Source organism: Aythya ferina, assembly GCF_964211825.1.
Source record: "Aythya ferina genome assembly, chromosome: 2".
Lineage (NCBI taxonomy): Eukaryota > Metazoa > Chordata > Aves > Anseriformes > Anatidae > Aythya > Aythya ferina.
The window spans coordinates 139,115,328-139,131,447 of NC_140297.1; the positions used below are offsets into that span (position 1 = coordinate 139,115,328).

The 16,120-nt window shown below is 45.4% G+C and overlaps 1 protein-coding gene and 1 long non-coding RNA gene across 6 annotated transcripts in view; one reads left to right on the plus strand and one right to left on the minus strand.

Annotated features, from left to right (window-relative positions):
• RNF19A (ring finger protein 19A, RBR E3 ubiquitin protein ligase) overlaps positions 1-5,957 on the minus strand; it is a 56,956-nt gene extending 50,999 nt beyond the window's left edge. For 2 of the 4 annotated variants that reach the window (XM_084510563.1, XM_084510565.1), the window contains exons 1-2: positions 5,799-5,957; positions 3,153-3,313 (exon numbers count right to left, since the gene is read on the minus strand). The gene's annotated coding sequence lies outside the window, so the exon portion shown is untranslated. Of the gene's footprint in view, positions 1-3,152; positions 3,314-3,632; positions 3,653-5,798 lie in introns of those variants that run through there. The other 2 variants (XM_084510566.1, XM_084510564.1) reach the window with 2 other exon arrangements.
• A 2,936-nt stretch (positions 5,958-8,893) lies between these two features.
• Positions 8,894-16,120, plus strand: part of LOC311432308 — a 38,200-nt gene continuing 30,973 nt past the window's right edge. For both annotated transcript variants that reach the window (XR_014689968.1, XR_014689969.1), the window contains exons 1-2: positions 8,894-8,929; positions 9,297-9,505. This is a non-coding gene — a long non-coding RNA (uncharacterized lncRNA). The remainder of the gene's footprint in view (positions 8,930-9,296; positions 9,506-16,120) is intronic.

The following is a 16,120-nucleotide window of genomic DNA, read 5'->3' on the forward strand; positions in this document are numbered from 1 at the left end:
GACTAGAATAAAAGCCTTTTACTTCCTAAAAAAAATATATATATATATATATAAAAATATTACTTCCTGAGACTGATTTCTGAACGATGATACTGCAGAAATTCTGCCAAAATATCCCTCCCCTTGACCAGTTTCGCTGAAATATCCAGTCAGTTCTGCGTACTATGTGCTTCCAGCAAAGGAAATGGCCAGCTGACACATTCAGGCATATCATCACCAAGTCTTTTCCTCTGGAACACAGCCACTATGGTGCCAAGACTCTTACTTGCCCCTAAGAGCAGACAGCTAACAAACTGAATTTATGTATATGAACACATTTATATATGTATGTATAGACACACACGTATAAATACGTATAAAATGAAAACAAGGTGCAGCAGCACTGATGCTGTGATGCCCTCATGCCAAAAATGCCAGCCAGGTAGCACCAGAAAGCCCCCATGGCTCAGGCAGGATCTTCAGTCTCACCTCAGCCTCCACCACGCAGCAGATCCCTGAGGTGCAGGACCACAGAGCACTCCCTACAAACCCTTTCTGGAAAACATGCGAGGTAAATCTGTCTCAGCAGAAGCCTCTCTCCAAACAGTATAACTGGAACTCCTACAGATTAAGCGTGTTCAGATAAAAATAGAGCTTGATTAACTTGACGTGGCTTGCACAGTTTGATTTTCTGTGAGAAACCCGAACGTTAAGCGACAAACTTAAAATTGATATTTTTGTTTACTGAGAATATGCAGCATCGATGAATCTCAATGAGAACAAAGCAACGTAATTCTTATGGCAGACAGCGTGTCCAGAGCCATTCCTCTTGCTGAAGCAGCTCTTTATTCAATAAATGGAAAAACTGAAGGGGACAGCCAGGGGCTCCAATTTAGAATAAGAGCTCTAATCTGCCTTATGGGAGCAGCTACAGGACCTATGGAAAAATGTTTGTTTAACAGTAATTTATCTCAACTATAAATGGAAACAGAACTGACATAGTTCCACAACGACAGTTTGTGTTGAACAATAACAGGATACTTGCATTAGCAGAGCGGTGCTTCACTTAGGAAGCACACACACAAAAAAAAAAGAAAAACAAGTGACTATACCAAATTAAACTGGTACAAACATTTCTTTCAGCAAGATACCTTTCAAATGCCTTCACAGAATCATACAACAGCTTGGGTTGGAAGGGACCTTAAAGATCATCTAATTCCAGCCCCCTGCCATGGGCAGGGACACCTCCCACCAGCCCAGGCTGCCCAAAGCCCCATCCAGCCTGGCCTTGAGCACCTCCAGGGGTGGGGCAGCCACAGCTTCTCTGGGCAGCCTGTGCCAGGGCCTCACCACCCTCACAGTGAAGAATTTATTCCTAATACATAACTTAAATCTGCTTTATTCCTACCATTCCCCCTTGTCCTATCCCTACACCCCTGACACAGAGTCCCTCCCCAGCTGTCCTGCAGCCCCCTTTAGGCACTGGCAGGCCGCTGTAAGCTCTGCCCGGGGCCTTCTCTTCTCCAGGCCAAACACCCCCAGCTCCCTCAGCCTGTCTGCTGGAGAGGGGCTCCAGTGGTGCTCTACCACCTTGCTGAAGACATCATTAGAAGATATGCTGGCCTCTAAAGAAAGGAAGTTTTAATGCCTGAGGAAATACCTGTGTATATGTAACTTTTTTTTTTTTTTTTTTAAAGCTCATTTCATTAGATCTCTTTGCTTGGTTTCTTTAGGTTAAAGCAACCCTTAGGTCAGCTTTCCAGTCTGGTGTAATATACCTAAAAGTGCAAGGAACCTGCTAGAAACTCATCCTTCAGAAAAAAAATATTCTTCTCTAGCTATGCTCACCTCGTAAAGGCAATTGTGGCTGCAGTGCTTAGACTACCTGTTCAGCAAGATGCTAGGAGTCATCCAGCAGATGGCTGACTTCAATCCACAGGTTAAGAGTGGAAAGCCTATTGTAATTCTTCCACTGCAAGAGAGTAATATAAGGACTCCTACTTTTTTTTCATTCTGTGGATAAACCTCCAGGTAGGGTTAAATCTTCTTGTAGAAGAACTTCCACAAAAGTCAAGCAGAACAGAGTCAAAAGCCTTCCTTGCTTGTCTTAACGAGGAAAGAGCGAGTGATACCACAAATGACATCTCACTGCTCAGCTGTGGGGCTTTCTTCTTCTCTCAACTCCATCTTTCAAGAATTCAAACTAATGTAAGTCATACATACAATAAAAACCATGTTGTTAAGGCCTGTAATATCCAGTCCCACATAACATTTACAGTTCTTTTTAGATATCACTGCCATGTTTTGGATCCTTGAGTCAGTACACTGAGCCCACTGCACAAAGGGAAGCGAGCCACACATGCCAGGGAAGGCCCAGCAATCAAAACCAAGGTGAAACAGCTCTGCAGTGCCTGAAAACTGCCAGAAACATACATGAAACAACCAGAGATCACTGAAGGAAGAAGACTAAGCCTTCTTAGGACTCAGATGATGAAAGTCTCTTCCACTGATCTTATCAACTAAAGAAAATATCTTTACGAGGAAGCCTCGGATAAGAAGGTGAGAGTCAGTTTCTCAGAAGTTTGGAATGAATCTGTCAATTGATAAGTATCAGCAGTAGACCTGAGACCAAATAAGTTAGAAAACACTGAAAATAAATAAGAGTGACTGAAAGAATCTTCTGAAATAACCTTTTAATGAAAAGGTACGAGGAAGAGACTGAAATTCTGCTCTGAACAGAATGAAAACACATGGAAGTCTGGTTGGGGCTGGATTCCTTAGTTCAAGCTGAAGTCATTTATTTGGAGTTTTCTTTCTTCCTGAGGTAGAGCACAGAATATCTGAAATCTAACCTATCTACAACACAAAAAAGTTTCAGTTTTCTTTAAGATTATTTCACCAAAGATAAACTACTATGAATCAACTGACATTAGGGTAGATCATGGATAAAACTTCCACTTCAAAGAATCGAAAATGAAAGGAAGTCCCCTCTTTTGAAATCTCAGGAACATTTAAAAAAAAAACAAAAACAATTTCCTAGGAACTGACAGAGCCTCCTTCACATTCACGGGAAAAGAAAAAACAAAAAAACAAAACAAAAAGTACATTGCTGAAATCAAAGGCCAACACTATTAAAAACAACCGTTTCTCTAAGGCTCAACGTAACATTTTACCTTCTTGGTAGAAGTCTACGTCCAGGTGCAATTCAGACGCATCTAGCAACTTTAGATCCAACACCATTCTCACCGTATCTTGAAGCCGAGTTACGTGCACCACTTCTTTCAGCTACACTTCTTCCATCAGTTAATGCAGAGGTGACAACGGAAACTTAGGTCTAAGACAAATGCAAAAAGAGAGAGAGAAAAAAAAAGTGACATTAACTTTCTTGTGGATAAGCCAGTGTTAAAATGACTATTTTTATTAGTCCTTCCTAGAGCATTTGCTGACCCTACGAATCCGACTGACTCACAACTCAGCTACATGCCAGAAATCACACTAAGAAATGGAAAACCTACAACACGTATCCATCAATTTGTTCCAGTCAGGTATTAAAGTTTCTCCCACTAAGCTGGTATGCAGCGTTTAGGTACAATTCAGAAAACAAATCACAAAGCTAATTACGGATGTCTGACCATGGGCCAGAGTAAACTGACCCCATAATAGAGACCACAAGCTTGGCCACAAGCCATCAGACTGTGGCACAGCACAGCGTAGCTGCAGTTCAGAGTTCAAAGACCTTTCTTAGCACTTCCAGGATTCAGAAGTCCTTTGAAAAGATTCAGGCATCCCACTGGAAAGAAAGAAAAGGTATCCTTGTGAAGAATCTTTTTAATGAGACCGCGTGAAGATCAAAAAAGCCCAAGTAAACAGGGGAAAAAATAAAAAAGGGAAGGTTAGGAAGAATCACCTACCCACCTGACAAACTGAGAGCCTCAAGTTTTTGCCACGTTAAATAGTAAAATGCAGTTAATGAATAATTTAAAGAAGAGAAAAAGTTTGCCCATTTTCCATCAGAAGGCTCTGCCCAACTGACAAAAGAATTCAAGGATTTGTGCTCTTTCACAAGTTGAAAATATCCACACAAAACAAGTTGTCCCAACATGTATATTAATACTAACTTGGAATCCCAGGTCTAAGGGAGCTTTAATGATTCATTTACTAAGGCAGAGACAAGGATTTGTACACACTATGAAGGTAAACAAATACATCCATCAAGTGCCTTCCTTCCTCCTGAGCCTCAACAAGCGTAATTAAACACAATCTGATGACGGCTCTATGCAAGAACAGCATCGTTTGGCTGCTGGAACTAAGGGGAAGTGGATGGAAGAAAACCGCATATACACATTTCAATTCCCCCTCGTAGAAATTTATGATCTGATGTCCTCAAACTCAAAACGAGCTGACGGCGTGGAGACAAGAGGCAGAATTCAGCACCTGTAAAACGCTGAATTTCATAAAGCACTGCTGAAACTCTGGCACGGTTCAAAAAGCATGCATATGGGAGAGAGGTTTCCTGTAAACCTTTTAGTGAGCTGACCTGAAGAGCAGCATTATTGCCATTACGCCCAAAACTTTCATTTTCATTTTCTGGTCCAAACGGGTCTGGGCTCACGTGCAATTAAAACGAAGCGGTTTTGCAGCTTTCGGAAAGTTTCCAAGTGCAAGCAGAGCAACGTTTACAAGGGAAGTGATGCTAAAACTTCAGAAAGCAGTAAGTGCTGTTACACAACCAGTGCTTCTACGTAGGCAAGTGAATTCCCTGAAGCCGGCAGCTCCCCGTGCTCTGGACGTTGAACCGAAAGCCTCCTTTTTCCACCCAGCAACCCCACCACAGCATTTCAGCAGATAGGGGAATGCAGCCCTTGAGCTGACAAAAAACGAAACTCTTTTTCAACAGAAAAAAAAAAAAAAAAGTTTGGAAAAAAAAAAAAAAAAAACAGCTTTGAAGTAAAAATTACGAAAGCTGGTATTTGGAAGTGAGTTTCTGAGGCTGTTCTGCAGAAGTGAACGCTGCAAGCTCCATTTCCCAACCTGCCCTTTGCCTTTTCGAAAAAAAAATAAATAATAAAAAAAACCACTGCTGTCCTCGATGACAACCGAGATAAAGCCCTAATCGCTTCCAACGCCAGCTCCGGTATTTTATTTTTATTTTTTTGACTAGAACCGGGATTTGCTGTGCTCCTCGCAGGGAAACCCAGGCACGTTTCCAGCGAGCCTCCCCCGGGGGCAGGGAGGCCCCTTCCCCTGCTCTGTGCCCCCCTCCCCTCAGCCTTCCCGCTCACTGTGGGGCACCAGGAGCCCCCCCACACCCTCCTGCAGCCCTTCCCAGGCTCGTTCCCCATTTTTCCCCGTTTTTCGCCGTTTTTCCCCCATCCTCCCGCAGCACGCCGCGCTGCCGCAGGGGGACGGGGGCCAGGAAAGCGCCCCCGCCGCCACCTCCCGCCCCCTCCCCGCACCTCCAGGGGGGCTGAACCGAGGTCCTGACACCCCCAACCCCCCCCATCTTCCTCCTCCTCCTCCTCTTCCTCCTCCTCGGGGCGGGACAGGCCCCTCGCCCCGCCCGGGGGGGAGACAATGGGCGCGATGACTTCACCCTCCAGCAATGCGAGGGGCAGCGCCCCCCTCTTCCAACCCTCCCCGGACCCCCCCGGACCCCCCCAGACCCCTCTCCTCCTCCCAGAGGCGGCTCCGCTCCACCTCCCCCCCCCTTCCCTCATCGCCCCCCTCCGCCACGCTCAGGGCGGCGGCTGCCAGCCCCCGGCGGAGAACCGGGGGCGGAGGGGGGGGGGGGGGGGGGGCGCTTCCCCGCCGCCGTGTACCTGCGGGGCGGCGGCAGAAGAAGCCGGCCCGGCGCAGGGAGCCTCTCCCCGGGTCCGTGTCTCTGTGTGTGAGGGAGAGGAGGCGAGAGGAGAGAACGGGGCGGCGCTGCCGGGGCCGGCGCTGCCGGGGCCGGCCCTGCCCGCTGAGGGGAGGCGGCGCCGGGGCCGTCGGTTTCCGCGACGCGCTGAGCTCACGCGTATGGCGGCGGCGGCGCCGCCTCGGGGCGGGTCCCGCTCGCCACACAGTAGCCGCCCGCCTCTCGCTGGGGTGTTTATTCTCCCCCCCCTCTCCCTGCCATGCCTTTATTTAATAAATTATTATTTAACGCCGTGGGGATTTGGTACTCCGTAATGGGTGAAGGTGGCCGGGGAAGAGCGAGGTGTTGAGGCGTTGCGGTGGGGTCCGGCTGCTGAGGGGTGTGGGAATGAGCAAGCAGAGGTTTCGTGCCGTGGTGTGGCACTGAATCATAGGATCATTGGGGTTGGAAGAGACCTCCAAGATCACCTGGTCCAACCATCATGCTGCCACCAATGTCACCACTGAACCATCTCCCCAAGCACCACATCCAACCTCTCCTTGAGCACCCCCAGGGACGGTGACTCCACCACCTCCCTGGGCAACCCGTCCCAGTGCCTGGCTGCTCCTTCTGACAGAAATGTCTCCTCATTTCCAGCCTGAACCTCCCCTGGTACAACTTCAGGCCATTCCCTCTAGTCCTATCACTAGTTATCTGTGAGAAGAGGCTGACCCCCAGCTCCCCCCACCTTCCTTTCAGGCAGTTGCAGAGAGCAATGAGGTCTCCCCTGAGCCTCCTCTTCCCCAGACCAAACACCCCCAGCTCCCTCAGCCGCTCCTCACAGGCCTTGTGCTCCAGGCCCTTCACCAGATTCATAGCTCTGCTCTGGACATGCTCCAGGGCCTCGATGTCCTTCTTGTAATGAGGGGCCCAAAACTGAACACAGTACCTGAGGTGTGGCATCAGCAGAGCAGAGGGGAATGATCACCTCCCTGGTCCTGCTGGCTACGCTATTCCTGATACAAGCCAGGATGCCGCTGGCCTTCTTGGCCACCTGGGCACACTGCCACCCCATGATCAGGCCACTGGAAAGATAACCCGCCCCAAAATTTTGTCCAGGAGCCCCCCGGCTTTGATTGCATCACCCTGTTCTCCCTTTGCACAACTGCAGTCAGCCTCTGGCTTCAGGGTGCCAGGGCGAGAATAATCATAGATAATTATTATTATAAGGGTGCTTGCTGTGCTCGTCTGCCCCTCTCCTGGGTTCCTTTCTCCTCTTGCTGCTGACCTTCCCAACTTTTCTCACAGGACTCCCTATCTGCAATAATACCGTAGCTGTCTTTTTTGTTGACCTCCGTTTTGTTGACCTCCGCTTCAGGGCCAACTCCAAATCACTCTCCTCTGGCATGCTGTAAGAATTATTTGCATACGTAGTTATTACAGTGGTCTTAAATCTTGTGGCTTTTGTTTTCTCCAGTTAATCATTCATACTTTCTAATGTCAACTCTGATTTCTCCAGAACTGGAGTTTATCCCCTGGTCATAGATGAACAGTGGTGCTTCCATTATGCTGGTTTGAAACCTAAAAGCTTAACTCTGGAAATAGTTACCGATTATCCAACCTGCATTTAATGTGCAAATATTGTAAAATGAATAAAATGTGCCATGCTTTTCCTGTGGAATTCGCTGTGTGTGGTCTGCTAAAGGGTTGCACATATACTTAGCTTCATTTGTGTGCGTAGATCTATTTAAGTCAGGAGGACTGCTTCCAGCATGGATTAAAATTAAGTGTGGATACGAGTCTTTCCATGGTGAGATACTTAATCTGAAATAACAGAATAGGCAAGTACAACAAACGTGGAGGCCAAGTGGAAAATGAGGGTAACAGCAATAAAATTATGCTGGAATTTTGCTGTGTTGTGCACAAACAATGGCAGTTTCTTCTTTGCTTGTGAAAGCCAGTAGCAAGGTGAGTTACTTGGGCTCTGCTATTGCAAACACGTACATGTTGTTAAAGGCTTGTCACTAGTGCCACTGTGTTAGCTGGACAAGATAAGCAGAAAAATGTTATTTATAATTTTGCTGGGTAAAGTCTTGGACGCTTTTTATGTATTACATTTGGTACAGAGAAATGAAGTAGAGAAGTGACGTCCATAAAATGAGGGGAAAAAAAGGAAAGACAAGATGAATGAGGGGTAGAAAATGAGGGGAATCGACAGCATACAGAATAGTATGATAAGGCAAATTTTGACTGGGACAGGAACAGCAAACCATTTTACCAACTCAAATGTGCAATTGTCAATCACACTAAAAGGAAAAACAGCAACAACAAAAGCAAAGTAATGCAGTAATGTATTGGTTTCTAAATGTCCAGAGGGATTCAGCAATTCAGTAAAAATATTCTGAGGTCTCTTGGCTAATGCTGGAAAACAGGAGGGGAGCAGAGTCCAGGCCTTTTAAAATTCTGCACTGGGAGATAGAGTGGTCATTGTGGCGGTCAGATGGTTTCTCCTTGAAGCCGATGAGGGACAAAACAGAAACCTCCAGCCAGCTGCCCTCCTGAGAGCTATGCAGCAGAAAGCCTGCAGCTAAGTAGGTGCTTTTTGACAGAAGCATTCAAAATAGTCAATTAGCAAAATACAGAAAGCACAGGGAGCAAAGAGAATCTTTTCTGCACAAGCAATACACCCAAAAAACGACAGAGGTTTGTTTTGATTTATAGGGAGGATATATTTATGTGTTTGCTTGCTTGCTTCTTATTATTATAGAACAGGATGACAAAGAGGTACTACGGAAAAGTAGGGGCTGCCCAGATCTTTTAACAAAGAGGAAATACCTCATGCGCAGTGCATTTTGTAAAGTATACAAAATTTATGAAAACAAACACGACTGTCTTTCCAAATCACTTTCTGGAGAACATCTAGGATTGAAACATTCTGTCTAGATAGCTGGGTATTTAATACAGCTGCTGGCAGAAAAGTACAAAGTAGTATGTCAGAAGACAAAAATACTGCCCTCCAAACAAAGCAGCTGGTACGTCCTAAAAAGATATAAGCACACACAGCACACTGTCAAATGTGGAAGGGCAGAAATCATATCAGCATGCACAGAGGAGGTGAGTGGCCAGAACTGAGAAAAAAAAAGTGTTTTTTTTCCTTGGTGGTAGGGAATGGAGAATGGGTGTGACATGGATAACCTGTTAATGTAGTATATTCTCATAATCTATGCTAGTATGGACTGCTGATCTCAGCATAGTTTCATATCTCACCTGAAAGGGTACTGTATCCTGGGCCAGAACTTCAAGTGTTTATGTTCAGTTCTTTTAACTTATATTGGAAGAGTATCAAACATGATGGCTAAATGTTTCCATCCGTCTGATCCCACATCTGACTCTCTCTGAAATCTTTTAGTGAATATTCCAACATCTTAAACATAAAATCTCCAAAGCCAATCTTTTTTTTTTTTTTTCTTTTTTTTTGTAGGTAAGTTTATATTTCGTACAGCCTCTGCCATCATCTGGTTTCCAGTTCATTGTTTTGGGGGAGAAAGAGACATCTTCAGCCTTTCCTCTTCTGACAAACACATTTGTGTCTCTGATCTTTCATCGTGTTTGAAGACCCCCCCCTGTTTGAGGATCCACTACTTTTCTACATTTACCAGCTAATCTCTCTTGCCAAAAGTGTTCTTTCTGGTGAGTTTATTTTTAGCACCTCTCATTTTACCAATCTGTCTTGCTGTGTTGCCCCACAAATGGCTGTATTTGCACAAAAAGCATGGCAGAAGATTGATGTGGCAGCAGGAGCAAGCGTCATGGGAAACGCAGAGAATTTAGATCAATTTTGCCACTGGAGCAAATTTAGTGTAGAAACGTACTCTGACTTGCACCTGAAGAAGAAAGGACAAAAGCCTTTGAAAAAGTAAAATATCTGCCAAATTCATTGATAGCAAAATATATCTTTAGACCAGGCATGAAAAAAATATGCAGTACTAATAAATGTCAATATATAACTGATAAATATATCCTATATTAGTATGGCCAAGATACAAAGTGCACAGGAACTGGAATAGGTGTTGAATTCTGTCCGTTTTCTGTCGACTCTGAAAAATCTTTTGCCATTGTATTGAGTGGAACAGATAAAAAATATATACAACAGGAGAAATCCAAATTAGGATTTTCTCAAAAGGTATAATTAACCTGAAGATAAAATGAAAGGATATTTAAATACAGGAATACTATAATAAGAAGCACATTTAAAATGCCTAGGAGAACGGATTAGTATCAGATAGAACAAGATGAGGTAGATGCTCTCACTGATCCAAGCTACAAAGTGGCAAGATACCAGTAAATAATGTGCAGGCAGAGAATTTCCAAATTCTCAGCATGTCATAAAACATTAAAGATGAAGGCTTCCATAGCCATTTCAAACATCTCATATATCATGCAGTTACATCATCTGCTCAAATCAGTTACTGTAGTAGTCAATAAAGATAAAAAAAGGGTAGAAAATTTAAGATACCTTGGACTACAGGCCGCAGAACATGCCTGCCCCAAGAAAGAAAATCTCTTTAAAAGAATTAAGTACGTTAATTTCCAGCCCTTATGAAATTGAAAAAGAAGACTGTATTTTCCCAGGTCTTGATGCCGCATTGTCTGCTCTTCTACTGACTTCAGCAAGCTCTGCCTGAGTAACGGGCACAAGCTGGAGCCGTGTAAACAGAGAACTCAATTGAAGGAGGAAGCCCTTGATTTTTAAAGTTTCCCATCAGTAAATTTAATTATTGTCACATTTTGGGGGCACTTTATGCTTCTCTGATATAGTAACACTGACAACTGGTCATACAAACTTTTTTTTCATGGCACAACAGATTTGATTTAATCGACGCTGAAGAGACTAGACAAGTAGTTAACAAACAGTTGTGCTAGCCATGTGACAACTGAATTCGGGTGACAGGTTGTGTTTTATGCCAACTTCTGGGAACTCTTGGTGTCACAGTGTACATGGGGAAAGAAGTTAATCATCCAGTCCATCTCTCTGCACATACCAGATGTCTCTGCAAGGCACTTTCTATGATATTTAGAGAAAATTCCCATTAATTATTATTTTTTTCCCAGTACTGAAATCCCGTGGTGTATGAAATGTGCAGTGTTTGCTTGACATAAAATACTGGAAACAACATTATGTAAGGTATACCACATAGCAGGGAGCCATATTCTTCTGTGTACTAATGCCAGCTGGTAAATTATGATCGTAAGCAGGATGTAAGGTGGAAAGTGGAAATTACTCTTTGTTACCCTGCCAAAAAAAAAAAAAATCCAGAAATTCTAAAATACCACATATTTTCTAATTCTAAAATCTTAGAAATCCTTATATCATCCCAGTTCCTCCACAATCTGGGAGTCATTTTTAGAAAAGCACATTTGTTGCAGCATAACAAAGCCACCGTTAACATTTTTCAGTGTAGGTAAAATTATGTACTTGAGCTTTTTTTGTTCCTTTTTCTGTTTCAAAATTCCCTTTTTTTTAAAAGAAATCTTTTTATAATGCACTGATTCTCCTCGTTATTTAGAACCATGCTTCCCCCTAAAAAGACCTGAAATAGAACGATTCAGAGAAATCAGTGTGCCAAAAAGTTGTTCCTAGATACAGCTCAGATATCACTCAACTTGCAAGGCTCCAAAAGTCTGCAAAAGCATCATTAATTAGCTTAAAATTTTGTGAGCACCTAAAACTCCACCTCTGGACATAATGGTTAAGCTCTGGTGACTTCTGGAAGTCAGGTACCTATGGGTGAGGAGTGGCAAGGGGCTCATGTGATAACTACGTACTTTCTTGGAGCTAGCCCTTTTTAAAGGTCAGCTGCTATCATTCCCTGTATCACTGGGTAGCTTTAATTTGTTAAAAAAGAAAAAGAAAAAGAAAAAAAAATCCAGCACGAGTAATATTGTGAAAAGTAGCAGACTATCGTTTCTATTGCTCAATTCTGTTTCCATTCTAGTCCTCTGGGCTTTCCTCCTCTGTTACTTAGAACAGACTGAAACTTCTGTTTTTCTGGGTTGAGAAGTTATGTGCTTAGTCTCTGCCCAAAGGTGAAATTGTTTCTGGAAAGCTTGAGTAAGACTGTTTTTGCTGTTTCAAGTATGAGGACAGTGGGATAGGGGGAAAGAATTGTATAAAGGGAAAAGTGCTTGAGGTTTTTTTTAAATAGCTTTTTCATCAGCAACACTAGATGTGAAAAGATTAAAGTCATGGCAGAAATAACCCTGCTTAGGAAAGCTTTTTTTTTTTTTTTCATTTCTATTTGGTCTCAAATCAGCTAGAGGGCCCTTCAAGCAGCATGTACAGTCCATCCTCGGCAGAGCCAGAGATTATTTAGGTTTGCCCTTCCGAGTGGAGTTAATGTCTGTTCAGAATTAGCTGTCCTCAGAGTTACAAACAGAGCACCCATATTTTCACGGTGACACTTTAATTGCACCCCAAAGTCCTAGCCCACTAGTTGCCCTGTTGCTGCAGATCCCTTGACAGGGGGATCTGCATTTTTCATCATGTCTGATTTTTCATCTGGACATGAACCCCACGTCCGACAAAGACAGCGAGGGAGGTGTCCTCCTCAGCTGGACATGCAGTGTACAGCATGACGCTCCTGGGTCCCGGGGGGGCTGAAATGGGGTCTTAGGCCGTGAGTAGGGAGGGAGGACTGGGGAGGTCAGAGCTGTGGGTGCTCTCAGCGTCCTGACACATTGTCATGGAGAGACTCCACATGGCTTTCACCATCCCTGATACCAGGATATCAGAGCTCAGTGTGTGCTGCCAGGTGGAAAGGGACAGAGACAGGGGTTGTTGAGGAGTGGTTGCCTTGACCATCAGTATGTGTTACGATGACTATGGCTCTGAGAGCTGAGGCAAGCAGCAGCAGGACACGGGACCTCTGTACAGGGAGACCTTTCCAGAACTGCGTCAGCCCTCCTGGCCTCACCAGGGCAGACTCATTCTCACTCGGTGTGGGGAGGTGCATGCAGCTACACCAGGTTTTCCAGCAATTCCCACTCTCAATAAGACATCCTGCAGGCCCAGCTACTGCCTGAGGGCCGGGGACATGTGTAGGGCACTCTGAGGGAGTCTGGGCCTTCCCAGTGTCCGGGGATGAGTTCTGCTTGCCAGGCAGAGCTGCTCTCCTCTGTGTGCTCAGGCCACCACCAGGGTGGCAGTTTCACCACGAGCATTGCACTTGTGGCTGTGCTTGCCACCTTGCCAAGGCCTCCGGCGAGTTTGCCGTTCTTCAGCAGTTCCCATGACTTCAGGTCCCTTTTGGGACAGTCATTGCACAGAGGGATGGCAGCGGCTGCAATGCTGTGAAATTACCCAGGAACGGTACATAGCTACATCTTTGACAGAGAGCTCTAGTTTTGATTCATGGTGGGCATCATACCAGGACGTGCCTCGTTTGGCCATGATGGAGCATGACTGGAAGATGGTCTCAAATGTCCCTTCCATGTTCACGGAAAGTATCTGAAGCAGCCAAAGGTCTTCAGGCTACTCAACACCCTGACCAGGCTACAGAGAAGGGGAAATATCCGTGAAGATCAATCAAGTTACAGGTATCTTCAGGATCCATGCTGCACTAGAGCCCTCTAGGACATCATGGCAGAGGAGTGGCAATACAGCTACCTCCAGCAGTATTACCACCAGCTGCAGATCTACCTTTGGTGAGAATATGCTTTCATAGCTGTGCAAGAAAGGAAGCTGAGCTGGCAGATAGTCCATGAGACTTCAAAATTAGTCCCTGTGAGCTCCAGGCCTGCAGAGAGTTGAAGGGAGGATGTCCCTCAGGCTTCTTCCTTCTAGTCTGTGAACCCAGAGGGCTTGTGAGGGGTGAGAACAGCACAGGACTGTTATGGAGTCCTTTCTTTCAGTTCGCTTGAAGAGCAACTTCAAGGGTAAATGGGAATTTTCAATAGCTTTTTCAACCTATTAGTATTGTTTGGGAATTTGAAGTACTTCTGCCTGCTTGCTAGCTCCTCCCTGCACTCTTGAAGCCTTTGGCAGCTCAGTTTCTTGCCTGCATAGGGATGAACAGCCCCGTCTGCCTTTACTCAGTGAAACAACACATAGGTTGTGGGCCTGTGAAAGGCAAGAAGTGAATCCCACTGGGTTCACTGGGAAGGTCTGGATGTTTTATGTCATGCTGTCCATTAGCTCTTTAACTACATTGTTGGCCAAACATTCCTGTGAATTCCTCAGATTGGCTGCAGACCATGGTATCCGGCAGAGGATCAGCTGCGCGTGGTTGAGAATGGGCAGTGTCTGTGCATAAAGCTTTCCGTAGCAGGGCCAGCTACGGGATAATCCCCTGGAGCACATCTAGCAGAGTCTTGTCCAGTACCGTGCTCAAAACCACAGGACTAGAAAACATATTGCACAGTTTATTCACAGGGGAGTTTACATGCACTTGTATTGATGACAAAGCGAGGAAAATGCTGTTTTGTGTCTTCACAGAATCACAGAATTTCTAGGTTGGAAGAGACCTCAAGATCATCGAGTCCAACCTCTGACCTAACACTAGCAGTCCTCCACTAAACCATATCCCTAAGCTCTACATCTAAACGTCTTTTAAAGACCTCCAGGGATGGTGACTCCACCACTTCCCTGGGCAGCCTGTTCCAATGTATAACAACCCTTTTGGTAAAGAAGTTCTTCCTAACATCTAACCTAAAACTCCCCTGGCTCAACTTAAGCCCATTCCCCTTCGTCCTGTCACCAGGCACGTGGGAGAACAGACCAACCCCCACCTTGCTACAGCCTCCTTTAAGGTACCCGTAGAGAGCGATAAGGTCGCCCCTGAGCCTCCTCTTCTCCAGGCTGAACAAGCCCAGCTCCCTCAGCCGCTCCTCATAGGACTTGTTCTCCAGGCCCCTCACCAGCTTCGTCACCCTTCTCTGGACTCGCTCGAGCACCTCCATGTCCTTCTTCTTCCCCTCTGTCGTGCTGCAGATGGGGTGATGCAGCTCTTGGGTGGAGTGCCTGTTTTGCCCGTCCTCAGAAGGAAAACTGAATTGATTTGATGTGAAATATATTTAACATATGCTTTAGGCCACGGTTGTTAATTTCTACAGCCAGGTGTCTTGAGTTACCTTCTTACTTTCTTTCATGCTGGAATTTGCCTACTGTCCCAAAGTCATCAAGGCAGGAATGAGTGGATTTGGCTCCTCTGAGGACGGTGCCTGCAGAAAGTGCAGCGTGTGTTGGTGTTGCTTCCTTTTTTTTCCCTCTTGGCTTGTCTTCACAGGGTTTCTTTTCCCCTGATTCCTTTCTATTTTTGCATTAGATCAGGCGGACACATGACACCTAAGACTTCACTCGCTCTGCACCCTCCCCTCTGCCCCCCCCCCCCACTCAATTCTGACCAAGATATACAGACAGAGATTTCCTCTCACCCAAGGGTAATGACTCACAAAGTCTGGGTGATTAGAAGGAAGGGTTAGAGTTTCACCTGCTTTTTGGGAGATCACTTTCTCCCTCGGATACCATTCCTAATCCTGTGCTCGCTGCAGATGCAGTCTACCACGAGACCTGCAGAAGTGAGTCCTCTCTGGAGACTGCGGTGCTACTCATCCCTTTCTGGAAGCTGTTTCTGCACCACATTTATCCCTACAGGGTTGGAAATGACACTTAGCACTGAAACCTGTTCAATGTTTTGTTGTGTTTCTTTTCCTTTTTTTTTTTTTTTCCAAGTTTCGATAAAGTTTGACCACAGAAATAGCCCAGGTTTCTATCTGAGGCCCCAGAAGGGCAGTCACACTGCTCAGTAAGTAGGCTGGGACACTGTTGTGAGGTTTATCTATAACGCATAGTATGTAGATGCGTCTGGGCTAGCTCTACATGAGTTCAGCTGGCTGTGCAACCACAGAGCACAGGGAAGGACAACAGCTCGCCATCCTCCCAGGCTGAGAAATGCTCTGTGCTGTCGCAGCATGAATGTGCACGGGAACACAACTGGTTGTGATCTTGAGATTCTTAGCTTCAATAGGGAGTGTTGAGTAAGCAGAAAGCAAAGATTATTCTGGTCATCCACAGGTCTCTGCTCCTGTGGATGTCTCCTTGCGGTGGCAAGGAGTGTATGTTGTGAGCTTCAGGTCGCCCCTATTTAGCTGTCAGATCTGGGACCTGCAATACAGGGTCTGGTGTTCTTGGTGACTGACTTCAGAATTACACCCAGATACTGAGGGTATCTGCCTGGATAAGAGGTTGGGATCAATAAAGAGGCTGGATAAGTTTATGATCAATAACATACTCTCATAACTACAAGG